At 42.0% G+C, this 13,001-nt stretch overlaps 1 protein-coding gene across 1 annotated transcript in view; it reads right to left on the reverse strand.

The window, feature by feature from the left end:
* The window catches only part of EPS8L2 (EPS8 signaling adaptor L2), an 87,111-nt gene extending 74,110 nt beyond the window's left edge, over window positions 1-13,001 (reverse strand). The window contains exon 1 of the mRNA XM_081202816.1: window positions 12,328-13,001. The gene's annotated coding sequence lies outside the window, so the exon portion shown is untranslated. The remainder of the gene's footprint in view (window positions 1-12,327) is intronic.

A 13,001-nucleotide genomic window follows, 5' to 3' on the forward strand; every position in this document is an offset into this window, starting at 1 on the left:
ACGGATCAAGCATCCTGGAGAGATTGATGGAACACCTTTACAGCACAAAATATAAGTCCATACTTGATTCTCAGTTGTTCACTTCCAACATGCCAGTCTCTGCCCACCAAAGTACCTGTATCCTAAGAGTAGACCTTAAGATAGAAGCAAAGGCTTGACGCTATCTCCATCCTTCTTTTACCCTCTCTTTCTGGGGTGGGCAAAAGAATCTGTTTATTCCCTGGAACCTTCCGTTGCCAGACTTTCCTGCACCCCAACACACAAACAAACACCTCTTTTTCCAACTGCTAGATTGAAAAAATAGATTGAAACCAAAACCTTTCAGCTCATAGTCAAAAGGCTAACTTAAATGCATGGCCCACTTTTTAAAAAATGGCCTTGTTACATTAACTGAGTCAAGTAAAAAATGCCTTCTGAATGGGAGGTTTTTTATTCCAGGATGTCAGGGGTCAGCAAACTTTCTCAGAAGGGGGCCAGTCCACTGTCCCTCAGACCTTGTGGGGGGCCGGACTATATTTTGGAAAAAAAAATCTGAACAAATTCCTATGCCCCACAAATAACCCAGAGATGCGTTTTAAATAAAAGCACACATTCTACTCATGTAAAAACACCAGGCAGGCCCCACAAATAACCCAGGGATGCATTTTAAATAAAAGGACACATTCTACTCATGCAAAATCACACTGATTCCCGGACTGTCCACAGGCCAGATGTAGAAGGCGATTGGGCGGCATCTGGCCCCCGGGTCTTAGTTTGCCTACTCATGTGCTACAGTGTGCAACACACTGTCACACTGATCATGGTGGGGCAATGCAAATGTGAAACAAGAATATTCTTCCTCCAGGGAGCTCAAACTGCAAGAATCCTCCAAATTCTGGAATATGTTCAGAGCATTGTCCATCACAGCAGAAAATGCTGGTGTAGTTATACCCTTTATGTCGTGCTGTTTCAGCCTTCTCCAACCTGATATCCTCCAGATGTTTTTGACTACAACTCCCATCAGTCTCAGCCAGTACGTGACAGCTCAGACTAAAAGAAACTTGAATTCAAAACATCTAGAGGATGTCAGGTTTAAGGCGGCTACACTACTCACAGTAAGTTAAAACCCACACCAAATGACACACTTGTTCTAATGTATTGTTATAACATTGAAATTGATGTTTGAGACACTGGCTGTGCCCAGATACCACATTTTTATCATGTTAGTAATGAGCCTAGCCTTCACTGGACTTGTAAATGTGGAGAGGAGGAATTAAGAAGTGTTTGCTTCCAACTTCCAATTTCAGTTTGTGCCATTTCTGTTATGCTCAACCCCCAAACACAGTTAATTTTAACTATGGACTATTTAGACAACACTGCTTCATAAGCCAGTTTGAAGTTGGCTTGTTTCAAACAAACCATAGTTAAGTTTAAATACCATTTGTCAGGTTCAGATGACATAACAAGCTGAAAATGAAAAAAAGGAAGTGAAAATGCTCGACCACCTTCTTGTAGCAACGCTGGAGGGTGGGCGGGGGGGGGGGAAGAGAAGAGTATCTGAGTCTGGGGGAGCAGGAGGCTACGCTTGTTTCCATCACAATAAACCATGGTTTACTGTGATGTTTGAGCTGAACCACTCTGTACTGCATAAATTCATGAGCTAATTTGACTTTGTCAGAAGGCAGTAATCCTACCCAGACATTCTCCAGGGTTCTGCATGGGGGGTGGGGAGCCTAGATGAAAAGAGAAGCCTCCACGCTTTCAGAAGTCATGCCTGCAGCTACTGGAGAGAGGTGGGCATGGTGACCGGGTAGCAAGGGGAGGTGGGTGCAAAGTTAGCTTGCTTGTCCACTTTCCCTCCTGATTTGAGGGACTTAGAAAACCAGAAGATAGGTAGTGTATTCATTCTTTGTGGGCATCCCAGAGGAAAACGGGTGCCAAAAGTATACACATTTGTCAAAAAAGCAGGAAGTATGATGATGGGAGTTTTGAGGGAGTAGTAGACAAAGATCCAGGAAGCCAGGCCAAGAGTGAAGTCTGAGAAAGAATTATTTTTACACCAAGCACGCAGTCAGGCTGGAATAACCCACCCAGGGCAGCCACAAAAGCTTTTAATCACTGCAGAAAATGTAGAAAAGGGTGTAGTTGTATAGCTAGTTTGACCTCTCTTCCTGGCTTCCCCACCCACAATATTTGGTGGTACTGTGCATCTCAATAAAATGAGAAAAATGGACTGGCGTGTATATTTCCTGCCTTTCTATCCAAAGTGACAGAGGTAGCAAGGGATGGGGGTTCAGGAATGGTTCAGATTTTAGTGCAAACCTACTTAATTTGCACTTTTGAAGACAATATGCAAACCAAAACTGAACTATATTGCTCTGAATTTTGGGACTAGGTCTCCAACTAAATAATGTATATATTTTAGAAAGAAGAGTGTATAAAATGCATATATGGCAGGAAATAACATACAAAATGCAGCAGGGAAAACTGTTAGCAGTGCCTACTACATACTGGCATGTCTAAATTATTTTATTCCCAACCACCACATCTTTATCTCCCCCTCCATTCCTTATCATTTTTAAAAAGTTTTTATTAAGGTTTACACAACTAGTAACAAAGGGATGGAAAATGAAATGTTTGTAAATCCAAAATATTGATGGTTTAAATTATTATTTACCTGTATTCCCCAGTTTAAACATTGTAAGTCATTATATAATAAGGTAAAGGGACCCCTGACCATTAGGTCCAGTCGTGGCAGACTCTGGGGTTGCAACGCTCATCTCGCTTTATTGGCCAAGGGAGACGGAGTACAGCTTCGAGGTCATGTGGCCAGCATGACTAAGCCGCTTCCGGCGAACCAGAGCAACGCACGGAAACACCGTTTACCTTCCTGCCAAAGCGGTACCTATTTATCTACTTGCACTTTGATGTGCTTTTGAACTGCTAGGTTGGCAGAATCAGCAACCGAGCAACGGGAGCTCACCCCATTATATATCATGTTGTAATTGTTACTGCTCTGGTTTTCTTCAACAACTCTGTCTACAAATTCAAAATTTGTTTTCAGATTTATTTTACATTTTATTTAATTATTGTTCTTTTACTCAGTTGTTGGATGTGACCAAATTTGTATTTCTAGGCAACAATATCTGCTTTTTTGATAATGAAAACCAATAAAAAACAAATAAGTAAACTATCTATGGCATTTCAAATTGTGGAGGGTATTAGGTTTTTTTTGTTTTGTTACTATGTTATGTATTTTTGTGTTTTTATATTGTAATCCACCCTGTGATGTTCAGATGAATGGTTGTATAAAAATTTAATAAATAAAATATTAATTTGATTTAAAAATAGGAGAAACTGTTTGCAAACTGTGTATCAGGCAAAATTGCATACAAAAATGTTTATATTTGCACAAAGTACACAGTTTGCACAAAAATGCTGATGAATTTTGCTGAGGACATTTAAAGCAAAACTACAAAATAATACAGAAATGTAGAGATATTAATTTAAGACAAGAAGGATAAGGAACTAGAGAAATAGAAACTGACAGAATAGCCTTTCCTTAGAGACAGCAATAGGGACAGCATTGAAGGACTCATGGGTTCCTTAGTAATTTAAAATTCTACTGACCAGCCCCATGGATCCATTGCTGTGATACCAAAAGGCAACTCACTGAAACCCCAAAATGTGTCCTTAAAAAAAAGTGCCCCACACTTTTGCATTTTATCCATCTCCACTTTGCCATGTGGCCCCCAGAGGGCTGATCCTGGGCCAATATGGCCCTTGATTCAAAAGAAGTTAGCTATCCCTGTTTTACAAAAACTGTTGGATCGCTGCAAAAAAGGGAAAAAAACTTTTAACAGCAGCAATATATCAGATGGAACAACATGCAGTATTGAAATTAGATTGTTGGTAGATACCAGGGCTGTTTTATTTTCTGAATACAGCAGCCAAGTGTGGAATTTTGTACCCCAAGAACAAAACCCACTGAAATTGATGTAACAGATTCTGTGAAATCAACAGCCTTCCAGGGATGAAATCAATCCCTGGCATTAGCATGTCAGATTTTAAACTACCTAGCACAGATGTGAGGTTCTTGCAGATGTGGACAATTTAGCAGCACTCAATCATCATTAGTATTCTACTTTAAGCAGGAAGTGGAATAGCAATGCTGCTTTCAGATGTCTGGCATCCAGATAACTTTCTGTAGCCAAGAAACCAGTTCCACCCCTCCTCCATATTTATTCCTCAGTCCCAAATGTTGGTAAGAGGGTAATTTTCATTGGACCACTGTCTATGGAAATGGTTAAAATGCTTCTTCTCCCCACCTGCCACACAGCTCATTACTATCTCCCCCCTCTCATTGCACTCTAAATCATAACACCGTTGAAATTGGGGGGTTGTGGGAAGAGACACGAAAAACAGATACAAACAGATCTGTTTGGAAAAAGAAAGGCTAAAGAGAATAGATTCCAAGCGCAATAGGCCATCTACACTTAGAGAAACTGTGCCCTCTATATCATGGGTTAAATTGATGGGTTTTCTGAGCTCTGGATAAATGTAACCTGAGCAGGGAAAACGTGAGATGAGGATGTTTTGTTTATGATGTCATGCAAATGTTCCATAAAAAGTGAGTAAACAAAGCGTAGGTATTTCACAGTAAATGTTCCGTGGTCTTCAGGAGACCATAAACAGCAACCAATAAAAATTTGAATGATAAGTAACTTAAAATGCAATAATATTCTAAAATCATACACAACATACAAACCCTTCCCCTACATCAGTTTAAAAGATATCTCTTTAATGAATGGGACTTTTAAGATACAGTAACAGATTTGAATCACAAAGCTGGTATCCTCCTGTCGCTTGCATTAAGGGGCAGTTGGAAGAACTGTTAGTTTCAAGATACCAAACCAAACACATACCCGCTTCTTCACCATACATCTACTGCAGTTGCAAAACAAAATATGATTTTGTAACACTCTTTCAACTAAAACTGGAAGCATATTTTGCTTACAAAAGCAGAGGGTTCTAATACCAAAAGCTTCTGGGTGAACCATTTCCATAAGGCGAAAAGTCTCCCTAGGTAATTTCTGCTGCAATACTGAGTCACTATTAATACAGAAACCTATTGCAGACAACCAGCTTTTCCTGTTCCCTCAACACAAACAGCTTGCATAGTGATCATTCAAGTGCTATGAAGAGTAAGAATCTTCCACCCTAAGTCTAGCCCATATATCAAGAATTCTCCAGCCGTGCCATTCAGTTTGCCCTGTTCGGCACTATCTTTTCTAGTCCTGCTTCTCCCCTTGCAGAGGACTTAGATGGACATGAAAACCAATCGAGCAAGCAGCAATGCCTAGCAACACAATGAAATGGGTTGTCTCCAGCTTTGTCAAGCTCAAAGCAGACATATTGAAATCAATGCACATGACTAACTTAGGCTCTTTGGCCAGATGGTTAACAAGTCCTGCTAGCACAACAGGGTTTCTCTCCTGCTCCCTTCCTACAGCCTGCAAATTGGCTCAGGGTTCGATAGGAGTGCACACACCAAAACAGAGTGCAGGGGGAGGAGAAGGGGGATTGTTTTGCCTGGCAAGCTGAAATGCTTGCACTGACTGAATTCCTGCTATGCTGAATTCCTGCCCTTAATTTCAGTAGGCCTACTCTGAGTTCGACCAACTTTGGATACAACCGAACAGTTCCCATACCTTTTAAGAATTGTGTAGAAGAGGAACCTGAGCTGGTTTTCTCATACTTGTGCCACTGCAACATAAGCTGGGCTTCCTAAAACCCCTCTGCTATAGAACAACTAAAGGGACCAGAACGTTGTCCTTCATTTCATCGTATCCAAGGAGTCTGGCCAGGATGCCACTTATTTTCACTAACAAGTGATGAAATTAAGGCTAGATGGCTACACCCTTGCATTTATCTGAAAAGGGCTCAGTTCCAACCAGCACCTGCTTGTATAGTATCTTTCGCTCCACTGCTCCTAGTTATACTGTTGGCTACCAAATCCACAATAACTGCCCCATACATCTTGCTGTCTGGATGTTTGACCCCTTAGGCATAAGCTACAGACCTCTTTAGCAGGTCTCATCATTTCTCTCCCGATATACTATCACAGGAAAATTGGACTACACAAAATTGATCATGTATAGCAGCCTTCCCCAACCTAGTACCCTCCAGATGTTTTGGACTACAAGTTCCATTAGCCCCTACCAATACAGCCAATGATCAGGGAGGATGGGAGTTATAGTCCTAAGCACTGGGAGGGCACCAGGTTGAGGAAGGCTGCTGGATAGTAATGACTCTTACCCATCCCAACCAAGGGACTTTTCCATCCCAACAGCCTTGAAAGCTGTTCACATCAGCCAGCCTGTACCAAATCACTCTTGGCACATTGTGTATGTTTTTATTGATTTTATTTTGAATTGTGCTGCAACCTGGGCTCCTATGGGTGGAAGAGCAGAATAGAAATGGAATGAAATGAATGAATACATAAAGAATTCACCCTTTCTTCTTCATGAGACCTACTAGAAGCTATGGATTTGTTTGGACTGGCTTTGAATCATCACCATCTCATTTCCCAAAACCTCTAGCTTGCCTTCCTATTGGACTAGGGCAGCCAGATGCAAAGGACAACAGAACCCCTGCACCTCAATTGTTGTACAGAAGCTACAATAGCTCCAGCAGGTGTTGCTTCAACATGACCCTGTCCTCTTTTTTAATCTGGCCACCCTGAGGTTGACCCCTTCATATTTAGCTCCATATCTCCTGCATAGCTCTAGCCCACGAAACATTTCCCTTGATGATTCCTCCATGTCAGCCAGTCATTATGGTTCCATCAAGGAGTCATACAACAAGAGAAGTAAGTAGTAAAGCAGTAATAATTACAATAAAACAGATATTCACAATAGCAGTTAAATTTAACCAATTTATTACACTACTAAGAAGGTGGAAAATTGGCTTGGACTTTAGAAGCTACCAAGGCAAATCCCACCACTGCTAATAGGGCCACTCTATAATGAGAAGTCAGCAGAAAATCAATGTTCTGCAATTAGATTTCCCCTCAAGGGCTGGATCTAAAAATGTTGTGCAAACTGCAGGGGAAAATAGTACAATAAAAGGAGCTGTGTCCTATACAAAACCACTGCCACAAGGGCAGCCTTTGTCAACCCTCTGGTAAAGACAGAGGGGCTGGACAGGCAGAATCCTAGAGTCTGGCCATGTTGCTTGACCTGCCATTAAGCACAGAAGCTGAACCTGAAAAGACATATGTTTATGATGCTTTCCTCCCATGTCTCTCTCCCCCTGCTCCCCCCCCCCCCGACATGTTACACCCTGGCTCTCTTGATTTTTTGAGTCATTAATATGAGTGAGACGTAATGCCTCTGTAAGCTCTACTGAAATTAGTTTTCTTGAACCATAAACAGGGCTTGGGTAGGTGAATTTCTTGATGGTTTGGACCCAGCAAAATGGGCTTCCTCTATTGTTGAGCCCTGGCAGTCTTTCTAGTTTAACTAAATGTGCTTCTGAAGAGGAACAGCTGGACACACTGCATATATTACACATATTATAGCTTGCATTAATAGGACAGTTGTTAACCACCTGACTACTACTGTCATTCACAAAACTAATAAAACCTATGTGTCATTTGTTGTGAGAAGAGCTTTCATCCAAGCCTTCAAGGGTGATTAACTCTGAAATTCGTATACCTTTTAAACAAAAACTACAAGCCAAGTGACAAAATGGCAAGAGCTGGCAATGTCTCTGGAGCTTGGCACAAACTTGCTTCTTGTTTCTGTATCTGTACAGATAAAGAACACAAACACAGTGGAAGGCATTGTTGATGACACACAACCACGTTTTCTAAACACTAGTATCAGCTACATACACTGAAAAGGGGCTAGTGGTGAGGTGGCTAATTGTGGCAGTCATAGAATTATAGAATCTTAGAGCTGAAAGGGGTCCAAGGATCATCTAGTTCAACCCCCTGCAATGCAGAAATCTCAGCTGAAGCATCCATGACAGATGGCCATCCAACCTCTGCTTAAAAACCACAAAGGAAGGAGAGTCCACCACCTCTCGTGGGAGTCTGTCCCGCTGCCAAACACCTCTGACTGTCACAAAGTTTTTCCAAATGTTTACTCGGAATCTCAATTATTGTAACTTGAAGCCATTGCCTCAAGTCTACCCTCAAGAGCAGGAGAAAACAAGCATGCTTCCTCTTCCTTATGACAGTCCTTAAGATATTTGAAGATGGCTATCATCCCTCCTCTCAGTCTCCTCTTTTCCAGGCTAAACATACTCAACTCCTTCAAGCAGTTCTGGTAAGGCTTAGTTTCCAGATCCTTGATCATCATGGTTGCCCTCTCTGCACATGTTCCAGTTTGTCAATATACTTTGGACACAGTATTCCAGGTGTGGTCTGACCATGGCAGAATAGAGTGGTACTATTGCTTCCCTTGATCTGGACACTATACTTCTGTTGATGCAGCCTAGAAAAGCATTAGCTTTTTTTTGCTGTTGCATCACACTGTTGACTCATGTTAAGCTTGTGGTCCACCAAGACACCTAGATCCTTTTCATATGTACTGCTAGTAAACCAGGTGTCCCCCATCCTATATTTGTGCATCTAGTTCTTCCTGCCTGGGTGCAGAACCTTACATTTGTCCCTATTGAAATTCATTTTGTTAGCTTGTGGCCAGTTCTCCAATCTGTTAAGGTCATTTTGAATTCTGATTCTGTCTTCTGCAGGATTAGCTACCCCTCCCAGTTTGGTGTCATCTGCAAATTTGATAAGCATCCCTTCAATTCCTTCATCCAAGTCATTTATAAAGATGTTGAACATCACCTTCACATGACTGTCATTTGGGGTTAACTGGATACTTTATTTCAAACCTGCAAACATCACAATACCCACCCTATTTGAATGATGACTTGCACTCCACTCTTAGAACGAGGTAGATGTGCACTGAAATGAGCAGATAGGACAAGAAAAGTGTGCAAGTGTATGAGAAATCTGTACATTCTGTGTAAATCCATTTAAATTCTGTTATCTGGGATTTGCTAATACTCATCATAGACAGACTGATCATTGTGGTTTTCTTAAAGCCCCATGCTGAGAGACACATTTCTCAAATGAACATATCATCTTTAAAAAAGGTTCTAGATATCAAAACTACAAAGCAAACTGGCATAAAAAAGCTTGCTTTTAAAACCAAGGAGGCAAACATGACCCCTAATAATTATCTAAAATGTAATCATTACATTGGAACAATTATGATGTCAGATGGCAAGACAGCTGCCTGGTCCCACCTACCTGTCAAAGTTAGCTGTGAGGTGGGGAGAAAAAGACCTGACCCACCTTCCTGTTATGGCTCACCACTGATTAAAAGCTAGAAAAGATTCATTACTGTGTTATCCATGTGTATCCCAACTAATTACTAGCCATTGTTCATATTTCTACAAGTACTGGTATTTCTCAAATGTAGCCAGCTTGGTAGTCATTATCTCATTCAGTCTTCTTTTGCAGACTATGCACTAAGCTTAAGAAATTTATTTGTCAAGGCCATCTGGGAACTTCAAGGCTGAGCAGGGATTTGAAGACAGGTTCAACACTCACTTTCATAATTTTATTACCATGTTTTTATCTGTCCAAAGTCTAGACTACTCTGGCTTTCGTAATTTCATGTTCATTTTTTCATCTGTCCAAAGTCCGCAGGCATGGATCCTTTGAGTGGTATAGCTTTCAGGACTTGGGGGGGTTCTATCCCCAATGGCGGCACTAGGATGGAGGCTCCCTCTGAGGTTGATCTAATCACCTATTATGTTTAGTATTAACTGAAATTCTGTTGTTGTTTTTAAATGAATTTACATTCAGCTCTTGAATATAATAACATTTCAAACAGTTTTGCCCAACAATTTAACATGGAAGGTACTGATTCATTAAAGCTCAAAAGGAAGGTTCGGACAACAGCCTGGATTGGAAGGATTAATGACTGGGAGTTGCTGCGTCATTAAACTTCAGATAACAGACTTGGATAACATCCCGGATTGGAATGGAGTCAGAGGAAGCTGCGCTGGTCAAAAGGCAGTTGGAAAAATATATACTTACAAATAAAGCTGTATTCGATGGATGAAAGGATATATGACGTCTGACATGATTGAGAATTGTGGAACCAGGGATGGAGAATTTTAAAGCGTGAAAATCAAGATGTGGAAAATATGGAAACAATGAGGAGAGGCAGGACTGAGATGTGGTGATATGCTTCAGAGGTCCAGACCATGGGGAACTCTGAAAAATTAATAATTATAATTTGGTCTTTTTTAGTTTTTTATTTTACTTGGATTATGATTGGATATATAGGATGTTTTTTATTGGAAAATTAATAAAAATGATTTAAAAAAATAAAATAAAAACATTTCCCACTTCTTGTCACGAATTATGAACAAGTTTTATTGCTTGAATGAGTGATGAAAGATCCAGGGTGAAAAGTCAGATGGTCAAATGCCAGGTAGTCCCTTTCCACACTGTACATTTAATCAACCAATAAAACCACCTGTTTGTCTTATCTTGCCATGTGGTAAGGAACATTTAATGACACATTAGGGGTGACCAAGTGGTGACATGGTTATCTGTATTCAGTGGCACAACAAGTGCTGCCCAGTAACTTCTTCCCAGGCTGCTGAAGTAATAATTAGTGCCAAAAGTAGTCATATGGACTATTCCTAAGAAATTCCATCTCTTCCTCCCAGTTGGGATATAATGGATGGGTAGGAGCTGCACACCACCCTTACATCATGTAGTTGTGGCTTCCAGACAGTAGCAAGGCAGTGGGTGATGAAGCCATGGGGAAGCAGCTCCCACACTGTTGCAGTAGCATACGAAGGGGGCGGCTCTGAGCTTTGTTTGTAGTCAGTGTGCAGGTCGCTCTGATATATCCTCCCCTCCACGCACACTACTGCATTTCACAATCCCAGCAGATTCCAACCTCTTGTTTTATAACAGGTCCTTTTAACCTAAATTAGCAATCGACTTGGGACTTCTATGTGGACCATCCTTTCCTCTAGACAATGGAAGAACTAGACCACACTAATACTGTGAAACAGCCTTTGCCAACTTGATGCCCTCCAGATGTTTTGGCTTACGCCTCCCATCAGCCCCACCTGATTTATGTAAATGTTCATAACATTTTGGTAAACTGGAAGCTGGAGCAATTATAACTCTTGTTAATATGGCATTCTATTCACATGACTATAGAGTGTCACGTGGTGAGCACAAAAAATCCAGATATTCAGAATGGATCAAACTTCTTAGGACATCTTTACACATTGTGCATGGGAACAAATCCCCAAATACATGTCATCAGTGTAATTTTTGAACGACATCCAAATGCATAACTTGTGACTTCTTACAAAATGCGTATGAGCAATTAGCATGAACTGAAAGGACGTGTGACATTCGTGTATGAAATACAAGTGTCCTGTTAATAAACAATACTCTCTTGCATCTCTTTTGTACTTGGGAACTGGATCCAGAGTACAAAATGTAAATATTAAGCAATGACCCTCGGCAGAATAACTTGAAATTTGTGAGTTAGGAAAGAAAGATCTGGTATGTCTCTGTTTACACTTCCAGGCAGTTACTCAGCATGGAAGAGCAGTCCTGCTGCTGCACATTATACAAAATTGCCCTAATTAAAGCCAAGGAACAATTATATCCAAGTGCCCCACTTGTCTGACAACGCAGTGATTAGTTCCCAGGGTTTAATATCAGACAGCATTTCAGAAAGCTCTAAATTAAGATGACTTGCATTTATTGAGAAGAATTTGTACCAGTATTTTCCATATTTAAGCAAACACACCCACCCCAGGCCACTGCCAATATGATTTCACTAAACTAAAAACAAAACTCAACCAACATTTTCCCATGGTCGTAAGTTTGAGGTCCACTTCACAAAAGTGCAGCCAAGCAGACATAAAAGCAGAGAGAAAAAAGCCAACCAACTTTGGAATAAACTTAGCAGTGTGTCGATGAAGCTGAGCAACTGATAGCAAAGCTAGACTTTGTTTTTAAGAGTCTTCCTTTGCCAAAACAGCACTCCCTGCTGGACCTTTCCCATTTGGGCAGAGATGTTGTAGTACGCCACAAAATAACATGGAGAAAATCCTGCTCCTTCTTCCCTTAACTTCTTCCAGAGTTTTTACCAGCACTCCCTTTCCCAAATACACTCCCTTCCTTACGCATGGGAAATATTCTTTGGAGGCTCCTCGTCAAACGCTGGGGAGCAGGGCGGGGGAGGAGGAGGGGGGAGAAATTAAAAACAACAACAATTCACTTACTTTTCCCTCAGAAGCCAGCTGGACTCTCCCAGTTTCCTGGGTCCTCGTAATTCCTTCCCCACTGAGCGGCTCCCTTCCTCTTAGTCCAGCTTCCCTGCCATTCTGAACTCGGGGCTTCCTGCTCTGCTGGGCTCAGCAAAGGGCTTCCCTGAGGTGACCGCCGACCTCCCGCCCAGGGGAAACGGTGCCCGGGACAGAGATGGGGAAGAGGAAACGACCTCTCCGTTCCTGACGGCTCCCTCTTCTTCTCGCTCCTCCTCGCCCTCCTTTCTCCCCGTGCAGACCTCGCAGCTCCACTGAGAGCAGGTGGAAGCGCTCCCTCAGCCCAGGCAGAGGAGGAGGGAGAGGTGGAGCCACCGGCCAAAAGCAACAGGTTACTATATAACCAGGAGGCTCCGAGTCGGGTATCTCTGCTGACACCTGGTGCAACGTTGGAGAAGCAGGACTGAGCCGCTGCCTGTGGAGACAGGCGGCAGAGGGGGCTTTATTTTTCTTTCTCTCCGAGACTTCGGCGAGAAAGGAGGTGATTTTGCTTCAGGTTTTCCTCCTTCGTCGTCTTCTCCCCGCCCCCTTTCAGTTTGGGGAAGGGAAATGAGCAACCTGGCGACGCTGTGGGGGAAAACAAACCCACGTTTGTGAAAGGCACAAGCCGCCTCTCCCCGAGCTGGCGGCTG

The sequence above is a fragment of the Podarcis bocagei genome (genome assembly GCF_964188305.1).
Source record: "Podarcis bocagei genome assembly, chromosome: 1".
NCBI classification, from domain to species: Eukaryota; Metazoa; Chordata; class Lepidosauria; order Squamata; family Lacertidae; genus Podarcis; species Podarcis bocagei.